Source organism: Onychomys torridus, chromosome 1 (assembly GCF_903995425.1).
Source record: "Onychomys torridus chromosome 1, mOncTor1.1, whole genome shotgun sequence".
In the NCBI taxonomy this organism is placed as follows: Eukaryota; Metazoa; Chordata; class Mammalia; order Rodentia; family Cricetidae; genus Onychomys; species Onychomys torridus.
Window position 1 is genome coordinate 1,378,477 of NC_050443.1, and position 17,439 is coordinate 1,395,915.

Consider the following 17,439-nt stretch of genomic DNA (forward strand, 5'->3'; position numbering starts at 1 on the left):
ATTTTTTCTACTCTGAATTTACTGTTTTCAGGGGTTTCTCACAGCGGTCCTGAAGATTCTAATAAGAACTCCTAGTGGGAACAGGGACTGTCTCTGAGTCTCTTACTGGCTTTGGGGACCATATTCCTCATACTTGGTCACTTTGCCCCACCTTAATACAGGGGGAGGTGCTCAGTCTTACCTCAACTATCTTAACTTCTTCAAGACTTAATGCAAAAATGCTGCTTTTTCACCATTCTGTATGATACTAACATCGGTATTTTGGTACATTAATTAGTCTGACTCAGGAGGTTCCCCGTGTCAAATTTCCTGTGACTGTTCATGACAAATGGCTGTGGGACACTGACAAATACTGACTCTTCATCAAAAACTGCCTCCATTATGTATGTTTTTAATTTTAACCTTGCTACTATCATCAAGACTATATGTTTTCAATGTTGGATGGGATTTACATGCATGGGTAAATTCTCCTTTTTCAGGAGGTGTTCTTTTCATTTTATAACACATTCTCATGGCTAACAGTAAGTAGGGTATATCTGAAGAACTCACATTTAGTAAATGTTTTTCACGTTGTTAACATTATAGAATACTTAGCAGTCTCATGAATATGATGCCACTGATTTCTTGCTCTTCAGAACTGTCTCTACAGGTTGCAGCAATGATATTTTTGTAGATTTTGCAGCTGTGTTCATGGGAGGTTTTAGCCTATAATTTGTTTCATCTAATTTCTTTTTCTTGATTTATAGTTAGGTGATGCTGTCTTTACAGCATGGATTAAGTTACAAGTTCTATTCTCTAGACCTGAATGTCCAGTTAATTAGGTAGCCTGTACTCAATTTCTCTCTCTACCTAAACAAATCCTTTTGTCTTTTGTTGTTATTTTGGTTTTTTTTCCAGACAAGGTCTTTCTGCAGAGCCTTGGCTGTCCTGGAACTCACTACAAAGACCTGGTTGTTCTTTATTTCACATATCCACCATCCCCTGCCCCTATCTCAGAAGTGTTGAGTTTAAAAGAATGTGCCACCAGAACTACCAGCTGAGCAGGTCTTAGGAGACTACATTTGTCCACTCCATCAATATACCGCCTCCCTCTGTCCTCATGGAAAATGTTACCTGTCCCTGTCATACTTTCATCTGAACCATTTAGGCCCAAAGAGGGAGAAAATTTGTCCTGGTCCAGAAACATGATACCTAAAATGAATCTAGAAATTGATACTCTGATAGTTCCTACATTGGAGGTCAATGGGAGACATACAAGGAACCGGCATGCTACATGACACCACCCAGCCCAGACTCTGTAAGGTTCTTTGTACTCTGTGCACAACACTAGTTTACAGGAAGTCATACAACATGGTGAGGGGAACAGATTGCTGATGGAGCATGAGCAGAAACTATTGTCTCTGCCTCAGGGAAGAAATGATTGTCCTGACTTCAACCATTACCAATACTTCCTAATACTTCAGACTCTTCTGTATGAAGCTGTGGGAGGAGGAATGAGCAACACCAAAGCGAACCAGAAGAGAAAAGGCTGGATGGATCCAGCAAAGATGCTCAGTATCTGTGAAATTATACACCCTCCTCCTATACCTAAGTCAGTGAACTACATTCTGGCTCAGATGGAGTCCCAAACTTTGCTTCCATATGTTGTCCTCTGAGAGGGTAGCATCAGGTTCTGACATCTCTCAGAATCATTAATCAAGAAAGTGCCCCACAGTCATGACTAATATGTAATCTGATCAAAGCACATCCTCAGGTGAGATTCCCTATTTCCCAAGTGACTTTATGTCAATATGACAAAAACTAACCAATTCACTCCCCGCCCTGATTCATATCCTCAGAAATAAGAATCTATATCTGAATCTCCCCGTGCCACTGAGCTAGTTGATTCTCACACTAACCCTGAAAGACGGGGCACTGCCTTCATTGTACCCCAAGGAGGGGTGGATATAGATTAATACCATCTTCAGTTTGAAAGTCAGCAAATGATATTCTTGTACCTTACAGAGCAGCCAGATTATTTGATCCCCTAAGCATTAGTGCTGAGGGTATTGAGACAGGATCTGCAGTGTAGTGTCAGGAACTGTGGTCCTGACAGAAAAGGAATAGAGGGAAAAGAAACAGAGTCAGGAAGTGTAGAGGCAGCGAAGGGCATAGGAGGGACTTCCTGTGCCAGAAATGAGGAAGTCAGAAGGGTAAGGAAATTGCCAAACCACAAGCCCAGGCAAGGAGGGAGGCCAGCTTCCCCAGAGTCACCTAGGGCTTGCATAATGCGTTTTTTTTCCTTTTTAAAAAAATTATTTGTAGTATTTTTTTCCTATTAAGAAAATGTTTTCATTCAATTTACACACCAATCAAAGATCTCCCTCTTCTCTCCTACCACCCCTGCAGCCTCACTCTCCCAACCTACTCCCCACTCCTCCCACAAGAAGGCAAGGGCCTCCCATGGAGAGACACATTCAGTAGATGCAATCCAAGTGCTTCCCCCAGCCTCAAGGCTGCACCACTGAGGTGAGGTTCCCCATCATAGGTAGTGTGCTTCAAAAGGCTCCAGGGATGGATTCTGATCCTACTGCCAGAGGGCACCCCCAAGCAGATCAAGCTACACAACTGTCTCTCCAAGCAGAGGGCCTAGTCCAGTCCCACACAGGCTCCACAGCCATTAATCCAACTTTCATGAGTTCCCACTTGTTTGATTTGTTCGCCTCTGCTGGTTGCCCCATCATGATCCTGATGCACTTGCCAGAGAATCCCTCTTCTCTCTCTTTGTCTGATCTCCTGGAGCTCTGCCTGGTGTTTGGTTGTGGATCTCTGCATCTGCTTCCATCAGTCATTGAAGAAAATCTCTGTAATGACAGGATACTTACTGGTCTGATCCTTGTGGTAAGTTTAGGTACCCTCTCCACTATTTCTAGAAGTCCAAGCTGAGGTCAGGCTTGGGGATTCCTGGCAACTTCCCTAGAACCAGGTTTCTCTCTATCCTCATGTCGCCCTCTATCATGGTTTCTCTTTCATTGCTTTCTCACTTCACCCCTGTTCCAGCTCAAATATCCCATTCCCTTATGTTCTCATCCCCTGTCCCCTACCCTCCACTGCCCACCCCTCATCCCCAGTTTACTCATGGAGATCCATGCATCCCTCTTTGGGTCCTCCTTTTTATCCTTTTTAGCTAGCTTCTCTAGAGTTGTGGGTTGTTGTCTGGTATATTTTGCTTTACATCTAGTATGCTTTACATCCACTTATGAGTGAGTACATACCATCTTTGTCCTTCTCAGTCTGAGTTACACCCTCTCCAACGTAAGCTGTCTGCAGTGCTTTTGATCTTAGCCATTCTGACATGTATAAAATGGCACCTCAGAGTCTTTTTGATTTTCATCTCCCTGATGACTAAGGATGCCAAGCAATTCCTTAACTGTCTTTTGACCATTGGAAATTCTTCCTTTGAGAATTCTCTATTTAGCTCTATAGCCCATTTTTTAATTTGATTGTTCATTATTTTGATGTCTAGTTTCTTGAATTCTTTACGTATACATATTTTGGAGTTTGGCCCTCTGGCAGATGTGAGGTTGATGAAAACTTTTCCCATTCTGTAGGCTGTTGTTTTTTCTTATTCACTGTGTCTTTTACTTTACAGAAGCTTCTCAGTTTCAGGGGGTCCCATTTGTTAATTGCTGCTCTCAGGGTCTGCTACTGGTGTTATATTTAGGAAATGGTCTCCTGTGCTAATGCTTTCAAGACTGTTTCCTACTTTCTCTTCTATCAGTTCAGTGTAACTGGATTTATGTTGAGGTCTTTGATCCACTTGCACTTGAGTTTTGTACATGGTGATAGGTATGGATCTATTTGCAGCCTTCTATATGTTCATGTTCAGTTATGCCAGCAACATTTGTAGAAGATGCTTTCTTTTTTCCATGGTACAGTTTTGGCTTCTTAGTCAAAAATCAGATGTTCATAGGTATGTGCGTTGATGTCAGGATCTTCAATTCGATTCTATTGGTCCACATGTCAGTATGTATGCCAATACCAAGCTGTTTTTATTACTATATCTCTATAGTAGAGCTTGAGGACAGGGATCATGATGCCTCCAGAGGTGGCTTTATTATACAGGATTCTTTTGGCTATCCTGGATTTTCTGTTTTTCCAAATGAAGTTGAATGTTGTTCTTTCCAGGTCTATGAAGAAATGTGTTGGAATTTTGATGGGGATTGCATTGAATCTGTAGATTGATTTTGATAAGGTTGCCAATAAATACAAATTTAAATATGGATTTGGTTTGTTTCTTTTCACATAATTTTTGTGGGATATACCCTCCTGTTCAAAAGTTTAGAAGGTTTCTTTTAAAAAGTATTGCTGTGTACATCTTCATGGAATGAAATTTATAATCCTCTTCCTCACAGACTTAAGTGATGGGTTGCATCACTATTTCTCATTCTTTTTGATGTTTGTTCTTTCCATTACAACTTTTAAATTACATTAATGTAATGTATTTATTCATTTTCTTTCTGTGTGTGTGTGTGTGTGTGTGCATATGCCACAACACAGGTATGGAGTTCAGAGGAAAGTTCACAAGTCAGTTTTCTCTTCGCATAGTATAGATTCTGCGGATCAGAGTCAGGTCTTAAAGCTTATCTGCAGGCATGTGTACACTGAGGCACCTCACTAGTCCAATGCTTACCATCCCCACTTTCCTTTTTCTTTCTGCTTCAGAAACACAAAAACTTACTGGTTTCCAGGAGATCCCAGACCAACCAAAGCCATAGCTTTATTTGACATTTTTGAGGCTCAGTTTGTTCATGTGGCCACCCTTCATCTTGTGGCAGTTGAGCACCCAAGGATGCAGGTGTGAGCAAGAATTGTGGCCAGCACTGTATCGTCCTGTTGCAGTTGTACTCATAGACAAGCTAACGAAGGGATGGCTGTATGATGCCACCATGAAGATGCAGTTCCAGGAGCAGGGCAGAGTCTTTCTAGATGATGTAGTTGGCCTTGATGCAGCCACCTTCCAGCTGCTGGGCTGCAAATATCAGTTGTGCTGGTCAGGTGGGGTGCCTTCCCAGTCTTGGAATTTAGCGTGACATTTGAATCAGTTTGACTGGGATCTACCTACAGTGTGATGGTCTTGCCCTTCAGGGCCTTGGTTAAGATCTGCACGTTAGTGTTTGCTTGGACACCCAGCTGAAGAGAAAAGAGCTCTTAGAAGTGTTTTATTTCCCTTCACTTTTGGTGTTAGGGAACGATGGAGGGCTTCTAGTATCCTAAAACTTTTTCTACCCCTGAGTCACACCCCAGTTCTATTCTGTAATTTTCCATTTCTGGTATTACTTTAAATTTTTCAATTGTTATTTATTTCTTACATTTATGGGTTTAATTATTTTTATTACTGTTTTCAGACAGGCTTTCTCTGTGTACCCCTGTTTGTTCTAGAGCTGGTTAGGTAAACTAGGCAACTGAAATTCTCAGAGATCCTTCTGCTTCCCAAGTGCTAGGATTAAAGCTGTGGGCTACCACACCAAGTCAGGGATTTACATTTTTAAGTGTTTGAAGCTTTAGTACCTGTGTATATTGCATTTTCTTCATGTCCACATTTCCAACCTTCCAATTATTCCTCATCCTCTCTTGTTGGATCACCGCCCCACTGACCTGATTTTATTTAATTCCTTCCCTCACCCACCGGTTGTTGAAAATGTGCCATTTAATTCCTATGGAGCTGTGAGAGGTCCCATTTCTTCTTTCATTTACTGAATGTGAGTTTCCTTCCACTGTGGTCTGAGCTGATTCTAGCTGTGAGCTCATCTTCCTAATGCTGAGACCTGCTCTGTGACTTGCAGTGATCTGTCCTAGAGAGTGCTGTGGGTTTGTTGTGGGTTGGAAGATTCTTGCATATTTTGGTGCATTTGATCTGCAGTGTTGCTCATGTCTGCTACTTCCTTACTGATGTGCTGTCTGGATGCTTTGTGCAACATTAAGGTTGTCAGAAGGGTCTACAATATCATGTGATTCTGTGTATGTAACTGAATGTATGCCAGTACATGTTTGCTTTTATGTGGGTCAATATGTCTTCATATATTAATTTTATACATTTCACATATATGAGTATTTTCCTGCATGTACTCATATGCTATGTATGTTCATCATATATGTTCCTGGTTCCTGTTGTGTTCAGAAAAGAGCATTGGATCTCCTAGGATTGGAGTTACTGGTGGTTATGTGTAGTAGGAAACTTAAAAGGTCTTATTAATGAAACCAAACCCGAGGCCAGTTATTGGGGTGAATGCTGGAAGATCAGAGAAGCAGAACAAGCCACAGCTATCTCACCTTGCTAGTTCCTCAGGTGATCCTGTTTCCTCAGGCTGGAAGCTTCTGAGTCCTCCTCCACATGAATCTCAGCTGAACTGTGTTGCTCCAAAGCTTAACTAACTACATGCTTTTCCTCCTCAGTTCCTGGTCCTCACGCCTTATATACCTTTTTCTTTCTGCCCCCACTCCCTGGGGTTAAAGGTTGGGTTTCTGGGATTAAAGGCGTGGGTCACCATGCTTAGCTGTTTCTAAAGTGGCCTTGAACACACAGAGATCCACCTGGCTCTGCCTCCCAAGTGCTGGGATTAAAGGCGTGTGCTACCACCGCCCAACTTCTGTTAGGGCTTACTCTTCCTATTTTCTAGCCACCATTTTTGGCTTTGTTCTAGTGGCTGTCTGTTCTCTGACCCCAGATATGTTTATTTCAGGGAACACACAATATTTCAGGGAACACAATACCCACCACGGTTATGAGCCATGATATATGTGGTGGGACCCATCTCTTTTCCTGTGTAAGAGTAATAAGTGCCCTTATCAACTGAGCCATCTCTCCAGTGCTTAATAAATCTTCATTATGTTATATTTGCTGATGAGTTTATATTTTTGTCCTTAAGAAGCACTTTTATTCTTGATGTTTATTACCCAAAATTATCACTGCAATTCAAGTTTATATCTAATTCTAGAATACCAAGTCTCTTCTTCTTCTTCTTCTTCTTCTTCTTCTTCTTCTTCTTCTTCTTCTTCTTCTTCTTCTTCTTCTCACTTTTAGAAATGTGTTCCTTGAGAATTTATACAATGTGATTTGATTTAACTCCCTCTTCAACACCTCCTTAATGTACTGACCTTCATACACCTAAATTTCTCTTGTTCCCCCTCCCATTCACAATTTGTGCTCCTCTTTTATTCTTGGACATCCTGATAGGGGTCACACCCTAAAGGAAAACTGACTCTCTTTATTCCTCTCCCATTGGCAATCAGATGTCAATAGCTCTCCAACTATGGGTGTGACTTTGTGCCCATTTCCCATCCCCATGCTGGATTGGGGATAGATTGAGCTTATATTGGACTTGTAGATTCTGTCCCAACCACTGTGAGCTCACATGTGCAACAGCTCTGCAGTGTCCAGAAGAGTTTTATTATAGTCATCCACCACCTCTGATTCTAACAGGTTTCAGTCTTTTCTGCAATAAATATCCCCACAAGGAAGGTATCACATGAGATAAGTTATCACTCAGCCTCAATTCAAAGGATAGGCTCAGGATGAAAACATGTCCTCTGTGTCACATGCATAAATAGAAGTTGCTGGGGTATTTTCTTCTTGTGTTCCTCAGCCCCAAAATACACTTTTCATTGTCCCCTTGCATGTCTATCTGTATATGTTATTTATTAAATCAGAAAAATGAGCAGGTAGAATAGTACTTGTCTTACATCCTCAAAGACCAGGGTTTGATCCCCAGCTCTGCATAGATGTGATGTGGTGGTTCAATTCTGTGATTTTTGCCCTCAAGAAGTAGAGTTAGGAAGATTAGGAGTTTAAGTTCAGCTTTATTGTGCAGTGAGTTTAAGGTCACCCTGCCTACATAAGGACTTGTCTCTTAAAAGAAAGAGAAAATTCCTTAGAAGTATGTGGTGAACATGATCAAATACATTTTATGCATTTATTTGTGTTCAAATAATTAATGAAAATATGTTTATCCTATAGCTCTCACATTGGGAGTATATCCCAAGCATTTCGTTATAGCCATTTCTATGTCAGCGCTTGCATGTTATGCACCCTGTGACTTGACTTGCCCAGCGTGTCATGTTGCCACAGTGTCTCTTCCCTACTGATTTCATAGCCAGCTGTTTTCTCTGACCTGAGAACAAGTGATAGGCCACTCTCAAGTAAACCAGTCAGAGTTGCACTGAGTGCTGTGAGCTCAGTCACACCATCTTCCCCACAGGCATCCTTCTCAGTGAGAAGAGGTTCTACCTCATCCTGGTGGGATGAACGCCATGTGATGAACTTGCCTCAGCTGACTGATAGCCAAACGTGGAATCTCATATGTCCTACTTGACACAGATGATTCAGATGTAGAGACATGACAGAGACATCATATTTGATGGCGGAAGAACTGTCCCAGATATTGGGTTATGCTTATTTTCCAACCTTGCTTGCATAAGCCTCCCTATTTATATCATCCTGCACACAAAGATCAATGAGCATATACCAAAATGGACTCTGCTGGGTGAGTCCTGCAGTCTTTTATGTCCATTAGATTTTTTCAACTGAGCAAAGCTCCTGTTGCCATTCAGGAAAGGATCACAGTGGATCACCCTTTGTCTGGGCAGGACCTAAGAGGGTCTAAAGTGACAGACCTGTGTTTGTGTGACTCCTGTGGCAGCCACATTGTATCCAGGGTTTCCTGGGTCTGGGCAATGAGTGATTTTATGTCCTTCTCAAAGTAGGAAAGTGGGTTCAGATCTTGATTATTGATGTTTAGTGAAATATTATTTTTTCATCTATTTGAGGGAGCACATTCCTCTTTTTTTTCTGTGACTCAAACACATACATACTCCTACTACCTCAACCAAATGCACACCTGCATTTTATTTTTTACATTCTTAAACCCCTGATATTTTGAAGAACAACTACATTGGTCCTGTCTATCATTCCTCTCATATGTCAGAGTGAGTGTGTTACTGCAAGTATTTGGTTAAGGGTTTGTATCTATACCTGATCAGGCAGAAACTGGCCATCCAATTCCATGACTGACTGAGCAGGATCATATTCTCTCATAAGGACACCACTGTGCCTGGCTGCAATGACAGAGAAGGCTTTTTAGAGCTGTGGGAGACAGAAGAAAGGTGGGTGAAGATCTCCCTACCTTGTTCTCAGCATAAATCCCACTACCACATGTCTCTGAGGAAGTGGGTCTCCATGTTCCCTCTCTGTTACCCACCGTTACCCACCACAATTACTTTGCTGTATCAATCTCTCTCCCTCCAGAGAAAGCCAAACCCTACCATGGTCATTACCTTCTGGAATCCCCCAGTGGCACCTGTGTCAACTCTGTCCAGGCTTCTGGCTAGACTTCCTGCACCCCTCGTCTCTGATAGGATATTCACCATCTCACTGAGGCAGAATGCAATGTACACCATAGCATTTTACTTCTCCCAATTGCATCTTCTCACAGAGCTCCAGAAGAATTCATACTTAGGGAGTCTAGTCTAGGGCTCTTGGCCAGGGTACACAGGGAGGTCAGTTTCGCCATCTTTGGACAAAGTTATTATGTTGTGCTGGATGTCTAAAAGACACTGAAGAGCTAGTCTCTCAAGCATCCAGGAGAGATTCTTTCTGTGTCACTAGTATGAATTCCTTGGCAATCCTATTGGGAAGATGCACTAGGAGCAGTGAGTTTGTTCTTACTTATCACTTTCCTTCTCTCATCTGTAGATGCTGATCTTGCTTCTCACACACTGGCATGGGAAAATTCAGTTCTAGTCTGTTACATTCCATCTGTGGCTCTCCTCAGAATGGAGCTCATCAAAATACCTCCAGATCTTGAATTAATTGATTCAGAGTTGGAGCTTCTTCTTCTGAGATGAGGAACCATAGGGATGTACTGAGAATTGGCCATATGTGTGATTTTTTTCAGTAAATGGAGCATCTGTGTGGTCCCATGTGGATCAGAATTATGTTGCCTGAGATGAACATGCAATGTGTCTGGTGGACTTGGTATGAGTTTAGGGTGCTCAAGAAGAAAACTCACAATGTGTTCCCCTTCCTTGACAAGAATGAAGCTTCAAAGACTGTGTTGTGACCTACACTGAAGTGCCACATTCCCTTCTTGGGCCACCACATAGTTGGGCAAGGCTGACAAGCTCAGTGTACTGCAGAGTTCCAGAAGGCGGTCACATCACCCAGGACTGGGCTCTGATGAGGTCTTCTGAGAACAGGGCATTTTTCCTGATGGGGCCTGGGTTAGTTAAGGGACCACTGAGTGCCCTTTCCTATGTCACCATGAGTTCAAGGCATCACTGCTCTCTAAGAAGACTGTACTAAAGTGATAGAAACACTGATAGAGACCTCCATAGTCCTTTCTCATGGTAAAATCGGTTTTGTTCCAGAAATGTTGTGTAGCAAGTCTTGTCCAAACCCTTGAAATGACTTCTCTACATACTGGAAGACTGTGACGCTCCAGAATTCCCTGACACCAGCTGGTCATGGATTCTATCCAGGGTATCACAGATCCTAACTGAATTCAAATGATGGGTTTGGGGGATTTCCTGTCATGAAATTGGGAGCTGGGTCCTAGGAGATTCTGCAACTGACATTTACTATCTGAGTTTTCTCCTTAATCTCCTTTTTATCTGGGTGCCATGTGAAAGTATTACCCACATTTCTAGTATGTCCTTACAGTTGAAAAACTGTCTGTGGACTGGAGAGATGACTCAACAGTTAAGTCTAATGGCCACTCTTCCATTAGACAAGGGCTCTGTTTCTAGCACACACATGTGTTCTCACAACCATTCATAATTCCCATTATTGTAGTGATATTGTGTTCCCCAAAATATTGTGCACCCTAATAAACTTATCTGGGGTCAGTGAACAGAACAGCCACTAGATATAGAGGCAAGAAAATGGTGGCACACACGCCTTTAATCCTATCACTTGGGAGGCAGAGATCCATCCGGATCTCTGTGAATTTAAAGACACACTGGAAACAGTCAGGCAAGGTGACTCATGTCTTTAATCCCAGGAAGTGAGCCTTTAATCCCAGGAAGTGGTAGCAGAAAGCAGAAAGATATATAAGCCTTGAGGACCAGGAATTAGGCTGGTTAAGCTTTTAGGCTTTTGAGCAGCACAGTTCAGCTGAGAGGCATCCAGTCTAAGGAAACAGGATCAGCTGAGGAATTGGCAAGGTGAGTTGGCTGTGGCTTGTTCTGTTTCTCTGATCTTTCAACGTTGACCCCAATACCAGGCCCTGGGCTTGTTCTTATTAATAAGAACCTTTAAGATTGGTGCTACACATTCCAGAGGATCTGATACTCATTTCTGACCTTCCCTCACAGCAGGAACACACATGTTTCACAGACCTGCATGCAGGCAAAAAAACAAACAAAACCCAAAATAATAGACATTAATTGAAATAAATTAATTTGTATAAAAAATAATCAAGAATATCCCTCAAAGATATACCCACTTGCCTTTCCCTTAGTTGATTCCAGACCCATTCAAATTATTAACCATTATAATCTATCACAGCAGGTAAGTCTATTCTCTCTCTCTCCCTTCTCTCTCTCCCCTATCTCCATTCTCTCTTTAGAGAATGTCTCTCTCTCTCCCTCTTTTTTTTGTTGTTTTGAGACAGGGTTTCTCTGTGTAGCTTTGAGCCTTTCCTAGAACTCACTCTGTAGACCAAGCTGGCCTCAAACTCACAAAAATCCAACTGTCTCTACCTCCTGAGTGCTGGGATTAAAGGCGTGCACCACCACCACCCAGTTGAGAATGTCTCTCTATTATGTAGCTCTGGCTGTGCTGGAACTTGACTGTATTGGCCTTGAACTCACAGAGATCCACCTTCCTTTGCCTCCCAAGTGCTGGAATTAAAGTAGTGTGCCACTATGTGAGGTGCCACTGTATTCTCTAGACAATGTTCTGATTCTGTTGTGAGGATATTGATGTCTCTTTGCAAGCTCCCTCTAAAGTTCTCTTCTCGAATGAATAAGCTTGGTAATAATTTAACTATTTTTTTCACCAACACTAAATATTTTAAGGAGTTGTCACAGCAACTTGATAAAATGAGTTGGTGTTGGTTGTTCTATGCCACAGCCTTTCTTTCCAGAGCTTCTTCTCCTACAAACTGTGGGCCCTGACTTCTCTGATAAGTTCAAGACAAAGAGCTTTCCTGGACACCCAAGAAAATCAAAGATGATATTTACATATGCCCTTAATACATTATTACAATGATGCACAGTTATCAAGCCCCCAGTGAGTTTTCATTGTATTGAGCAAGGCTATTAATGATACTAATACATCCTCTTTTATTTGTATTCCAAGGACCAGGCTTCATAGAAGCTGAGACACAGGCATGGGGTTGTCCACCTCCAGAACTGATTCCAAAATCACATCATTTGAGATTTCTACCCATCTTAGAAGGCAGTAGACAAAATGGTTCTGTTCCTTTGGGGTAGGGAAATGTCTCTACACTCACATATGTGTCTCCATAAAGGAAGAGTGAAGTCTCACCCACTTTCCTGGAATATATGAGCTGTCCTGATTTCTTGATATGGCACTGAAAATTTCAAATTATCTGTGGCCTTGGCTGTCATGTCAAGTTAGACTCTAATGGGAAGTTTTTACATCAGAGTTTTCTGTTACTGGGTTGTAATAGTTAAAGAGAAGCATCAGGCAATAATACAAGAGGAGAATGCATGTAAATGGGACAAGGCTGATGAATGAGCAAAGTCAGACAGAAATATTAGGGAAATGAAAATTAGAGAGGGGAATGTGGCTGTGAATATTGAGGAGCTGCATGCTGAGGACACCAGGAAAAGAGCTACTTGAATCACTAGGATTCACAAATGAGGTATGAAATTGCCCAACTGACTTTGTTCAATAATGTGACTAACTATATATCTCCATTAACACTCCAGTTCCTTCCAAAAGTCTTCATAGAAGTAAATCATCAGACCAATCAATTGAGCATGTAAAATCAAAGCTACAAAAATCCTCAAACCCTATGTAGTTGCTTCAGCAAATCCATCTTCTGCTTGTGACTACAAGATGCACAGTATAGGGAAAAATATTCTGTGTTGGTCATGGTGTTGGATTCCTGATCAAGATCTCTATTATCAATTTCCTCAGATCTGCCATTGGTTTGGATCAGCACCTTCTTCCATGTTATTCCGTACACATTCTTCTTCATTTTACATGAAGTCTGAGCAGTCCTTGATAAATGCAGAATGAGGATCTGCTCACCTTGGCTCATAGAGAACATGGATAGGATCCTTGTCTCCCTGGGGATTCTGTGTTAGCAAACATGGATTGGTACAAACATGCAGGTTGGGCACTGATGAGTAAAAATGTGTTAAAGTCTGAGGTTTGTTTCTGTATTATGAGACATATCCAGTAGGTAGCTGAAATGTTTCTTTTTATAACAAATCTAAATTGTACTAATGTACAATGTAAAAAATAAAGTGTCTTAAGGACAGGAACTCAGTGCTCAGTGTCTGACTTTTCTGAAGCAGGTGAAAGCTAAGGAAGCTCCAGATGCTCCTACAATCAGAGTCTACTCTGATCTGATTGTTGCCTTCCTGATCTGAGGCAGCTTAAAGACTCATGGAATTGGTGGGGAGGGTGCCATGTTCAGGGTCTCTCAGCGAAAGGGAAGAAATGTGCTAAGAATGCATCATAGGTCCTGTTGCTTAAGTGGCCCAGCTTCCCTTCTTCCACAGTAAGTCTGATCATAAGCAACATTGCAATTCATGCAATTCATGCAAGGACACTGCTTCCTATTACCTAATGATGTCTTCACATTGTTCTGTGTCACAGGGCCATTCCTTCAGAGAGAGAGAGAGAGAGAGAGAGAGAGAGAGAGAGAGAGAGAGAGAGAGGACTTACCTACATTATAATCTATAATATCATAATGGTTAATAACTTGAATGGGTCTGGAATCAACTAAGGGAAAAGCAAGTGGGTATATCTTTGAGGGATATTCTTGATTACTTTTTAATACAGATTAATTCATTTCAATTGATGTCTATTATTTTGGTTTTTGTTTGTTTGTCTTTTTGCCTGCCTGTAGGTCTAGATTAAAAAATAAAGGAGACCCATGAGGAGGTTCTGAGAGCAGAGGAACAACACGCTCTCCTACTCACTAGAAGTTATTGGCTGAGGAAAAGAGAAGTTTGATATGCAGCTATTTCTGGCCTCCTTGGAACATAAGGGAATGAACAGATCACAGTTGTAGATGATATTTGGTCCATGAAGATTATATAGACCGTAGGGGATGTGTTTGCTACCCCAGCCTAAGGGCAGATTTGGGGGCTTGCAAATGATTTCATTCTCTTCATCTTCACTTCGCTTCTCACTGATCAGCTCTTCCTTCTGCTCTTTTCCTGTCTTGGCTTGCTTTGGCTATATATTTTCATGAGTGAGCTGTCACTGTTCCCCAAGAATCTCCACATATTCAGAGACCTGGGCTTCCAGGAAAGCAATGTCTTTGTTACTTTCAGTGTCTCTTTTTGGTCTGGGACTTTTAGAGTGTCACAGAGTGACTCCAGTGACTTTCTGTTGGTGCTGAATAGCCTGAACTGGCTCTTCTAAGGTCCCACTACAAGTCAGGCCTAAAGCTAACAGTGTGGATCTCAATCTGTCCAGACCCAGGGAAGCCAACTCCTCTCAGGAGGGGAAAGCATAGAGGTCAAGCCAGGCTCCAGCAAGGGACAAGGCACTGTTTGTCTCGTTCAGCCACCCATGAAAGGTATGATTATCCCACAACTCCTCAAGACACGTCTGAATCTTCCCAAAGAGCTAATACTGACGCTGAAGGGGCTTCACTTTTTATGTGTGATCCTGGAGGTACTCCAGCAGCATCCCCAGGTGTCTCTTATACTCTTCCTTCCTTTAGGAATGTGAAATAACTTGTCAATGTCAGACAGGTATGTGATAAAATCCAGCTTCTCAGATGCTTTCAGGTTAATTTACTTGAGGTAGCACTCATGGAGATCAAGATCATGACCATATCCTTCTTCATCTGTGAACTCCACCAAGTTTTGTCCCTTCTCATTTAGATTCTCTCGAGCCTTTGGGAGCTCCTCAAATTCCACCAACATTGCAAAGATCTCATTTGGTTGCCTCCAATGATGTTCTTTTATCTCCTTGAGTGTATTATAGAATTCAGAAAATACATCAGGTCCCGAAATAGCATTGAGTTCCTCCTTTCATATTCCATATTTATCACCATATAGATCCCTCAGGTTCCCATTGACATCCATGTACAGTGATCAGGATTAAGCTGGTCCTGAAGCGTGGACTTCTTACTTAGTGAACTTCCCTTTGGCAATGATATTGGAGCCATTCCTTCTCATCATGATAGTTCTGTTGCTGTTCTGAATTTGTCTCCATTTTCCCCTTGAATGTGAAACTTAAATTCAGACCACCAACAAGGCCAGGACATATTTCAATGGCCACAGACCAGGTATCACAGCCCTTGAGATCCAGGCATGGAACCATCCTACCCCAGTGCTGATTCCAGTCTCCCATCCTTTGGGATTTCCATATAATGTGGAAGGCAAAACACAAGATGTTAACTATACCTACATCTAAGGGAAAGTCCCTGCCCTCACATGCATGTCTTTGTGAAAGGAGAGTGAAGGTTTAACCTTTTTCCTGAAACAGTTGAGCTGCCCTAACTTCTCAAACCCACACTGAAAGATTCAGATTTTCTCTGTTGCATTGGCTTGTCATGTCAAGGTGGAAACTCATGGAAGCTTTTGCATCAGAGTTTCCTTTCTTTCTTTGAGACAGGGTTTCACTATGTAGCTCTGTCTATACTGGAATTAACTATGCAGACCAGGGTGGCTTTGAACTCACAGAGATCCAGCTGCCTCTGACTCCCCAGTTCTGGGATTAAAGGCGTGTGCCACTGCACCTGACTGAATCAGAGTTTTCTGTTACTTATTTGTCATAGTCAAGGAGAAACTCCAGAAACAGTGATTTCTTAGAAGGTAGTGCTTGTAAATGTGACAAGGACAACCAATGACTTAATTCTGACAAAAATTTTATACATGAAAAGTATAGATAAGAGTTTAGCTGTGGAAATCAAGAAGCTTCATAGTGAAGAAACCAGGGAGGGGCTCTCTTCCAGTGGAATGAGCTGTCAAAACAGTAAATCCCTGAAATTCTCAGTTGAGGAATGAAAACAGTCAGTGTGCAATTTCCAATTATGTAACTAACTTTCTATCTCTTCCAGACACTCCAGCTTCTTGTCCAATGATGTTCAGGGAATTAATTCATCAAATCAGTCAATGAGCCATGGCAAACTAATTCTAAAATGCACATGATTTTTAAATCCAATTGGTTGCTTGAGTAGATCCATTGTCTGCTTCAATCTAAATATAGGTTAAAGGCACTCTGTGTTAGCCTGGATTTCAGATTCCTGATCAGGATCTTAACAATGGAATGTCTTCAGATTTACTGTTAGCCTGGATCAGTGTCTTCTTCCATGATTTTCCAGACACCTTCCTCATCCTGCATGAGGTCGGCATGTCCTTGATGCATGCAGGATGAGCATCCACTTACCATGGCCATTTATGATAGCCTACAATCCTGGATGCTCACAGGGAAAGTGAAATTAATGAGTAGACAGACACTGTCACCAGAGGTCCATGTTAGGACAGATTTACAGGGAACATGGCCTCGATCCTTTAATCCTTGTGAATTCTCTGATAACACCCAGGGCTTGGCAGAAACCTAGGCAGATGTTGCCAGATGAGGAAAACTACTTCAAGAACTATGGTTTGTATGCTTATTATGGGACATGTTCAGCAGGTGGCAGTAAAGTGTCTTTTGTCCACATACATTTTCTTATTTAAATATATTTTAATCATATTGTCTGCCCATGTGTTTCCAGATTCTTTTCTCCTCCCTCCCCATACAACTTCACAATCTTTCACAAAGATCAAATAAAAAACCCTATACAATAACAGCCTCAAACATAGAAAACAAAATACATCACCCCAACAATAAGAATAATAAAAAATCCCACAAAAGTGTAACCGAATAAATGCACACAAACAAACTGTAGAGTGCATTTGTTTTTGTTGATCAACTACTACTGACCTTAGGCCTATCTTAGAATAGCTGGTGTACCCAGGTTTACTCCAGTGGAGAAAATTAATGTTTTTCCTTTCTTAGTAGGTATAAATGAGGATTGATCCTGCTGCTAGCCTTTTATATTCATTGATTAATTCATTTCATAAATATAACGAAATAAAATACAATAAGATTAAACAACAATTTTCATTTCAAAGACAGGACTGACTAGCAACAGGAAGAGAGGAGCTCAATAGAAGGCAAAGAAATCAGATACCCATTCATCCACACACTCAGGAATTCTGTATAAACACTAAGCTGGAAGCCATAATACAAGAGCAGAT

General features: G+C 41.6%; 1 pseudogene; it reads right to left on the reverse strand.

Annotated features, from left to right (window-relative positions):
• Positions 1-14,149: 14,149 nt before the first annotated feature.
• LOC118590346 lies at positions 14,150-15,406 on the reverse strand (annotated as a pseudogene).
• Positions 15,407-17,439: the final 2,033 nt, after the last annotated feature.